The sequence below is a fragment of the Dipteris shenzhenensis genome, chromosome 14 (genome assembly GCF_047967505.1).
Source record: "Dipteris shenzhenensis isolate YYH24624 ecotype China chromosome 14, Dip_SZ_1.0, whole genome shotgun sequence".
NCBI lineage: Eukaryota > Viridiplantae > Streptophyta > Polypodiopsida > Gleicheniales > Dipteridaceae > Dipteris > Dipteris shenzhenensis.
In genome coordinates, this window is record NC_141609.1 from 30,703,361 (window position 1) to 30,705,609 (window position 2,249).

The following is a 2,249-nucleotide window of genomic DNA, read 5'->3' on the forward strand; positions in this document are numbered from 1 at the left end:
GAATGGTAACATTCCTGCCAGCTATTACTACTCTTTGTGGATATTATGGGCTACCTTGAGCAGATATTATGGGATGTCTTGGTCATGAGAAGAGGTCCTTTGTGGATAGGGTTTTGGAGGTATTATGGGTTGCCTTGAGCAAGAGTAGATAGTTTGGAGATATTATATTCGTCTCATTTCGTAGATATTATGGGCTGCCTTGAGCATGAGTAGAGGTCCTTTTTGGATAGGGTTTTGAAGAGTAATAGGGTCAGATTTGGCAATATTCAACCAGCATTATGTCCTTTTACAACTAAGACAATCCTAGACTTAAATCATTTTCACAACAAGACAAAGCACCCATAGACGCACACACAGATGCGTTTACTAAACTAAATAAAAAACTTACATGCGCATCTATTTCCGCATCTAGAGACCTGCGTCTAATAGCGTGTCTATATAGTAGACACACGTGCATATAGATGCGCATTTAGATGCTTAAATAGACACTTTGCTTAAAAATTTTAAAAATAGACAGACTCGTCGTTAAATGCGTGTCTAGACGTGTTTTTAAATGGTCTTATAAACACGTTTATAGACATGCAAATAGATGCTTCCCGAACAGATAGACGCATATATAGATGCATTTATAGATGCACTGATAGATGCACTTTATAATATATTTTTTTTAATTTACAGAATGTTGTGTATGTTGTGTATGCTATATAGTTACAAGAATCCCATTTCCACATTGTGTAATTCAATTCTTACAGCCAACCACATTTTAATTACAATTCCAAATTAAACATTACAACTCCAAAACGCAATAAAATTGAAAGCTCAAAAAGTGCTTGTATGTACATATAGCATGAAGCTAAGCCATGTCATGTGGCTTCAAGTACAAAAAATAAGGAAGCTAAGCCACGTCATGTGGCTTCAAGTACAAAAAATAAGAGGGGTGTATATACAAGAGGCTCGAAGCCAAGCCAGTGGCTTTAAGTACAAAAAAGAGTAGCTAGCACTACTTCTACGACTAATCTATGTTCTCCACGTCCTCGCTCCCTTCCATGCTCCCTTCTGCACTCCCTTCTGCACCTCCTTCCTCGTCTTCTTCCTCGTCGTCTTGTGCACGGGCCTGTAAACAAGGGACAACATATATCAATGTATGAAAAATCAAATCTTTACTTATAATATTGACATTATTTAATTACTTTCAAATACCTTGGGGATCGCTCCACTAGCCTGGATATACTGCTCCTCAGGAATCAACCCATCATGATAACCATGTATCTCCTCTGTGATGGTGGCGGTGGTAGGCTGTCTCGATAGGAGTAGGGTATGTGCAAAGGGATTAGTACAAAGAAACAACCTCCTAATAAACTACATAAGCAATATAATTTGAGATCGATACTTACAAATTGGGCCTCCCATGATTCAACACCCCCTGCTCCAAAATGCACGCTTCCATATTGCTCCATCTGGATCCTTTCTACCTCCAGGTCCTGCAGACTGGGGTCCTCCCTCGCTCACTTCATTGCTTTCTTTCACTCATGCTTGTGAGCAGTGTGGGGCGGGCCCCTTGGCTATTTTTGCATATAACAGTGCATCTATAGAGGTGGCTATCTATGTTTGCAAATAGGCTAGACGCGTGTCTAGATGCGCCTGTAGACATGGTTTTAGACGTGCTCTGAGATGCGCCCATAGACGCGCTCTGACAAATAAACTTTTCTAAAAAGTAGAAAAGGACATGCACCCGACACACAAACGTAACACTGATACCCAAATCAGGTGTTTTTTGGACACGAGAAAGTATAAATCCAAAGAGTGCAAACTTTCAAAAAAGATCAACTGCAAAAAGACTACCTTGGATAGAGGTATGGAAGGTTCTTCTCCTTTTTCAAAGTTGCTTCTCGTCCTTGTTCGCCCTCTTCTCCTTTAAGCTTGGAAGTAAGTGTGGGTGCCTTCATCTTAAGCGTTGAAACTGTGGATTTGCTAATAAAAAAGAAAGCCAGCCACGCGAAGTATAAGTAATGTGAAGAAAAGCAAAGCGAGCATGCTAAAAGCAGGTTTAAAAGCCACGTTTATAGATGCATCTAATAGTGTGTCTATATACGCATCTAATTACATAGATCAAACGTGGTTTTAGATGCACTTGTAGACACACACCACAGAACAGATAGACATGGTTTTAGACGTGCTTGTAGATGTGCACCACAGAAAAGACAGACGCAATTTTAGACGCGCCTTTAGACGCACCATAGAGTTTAAAA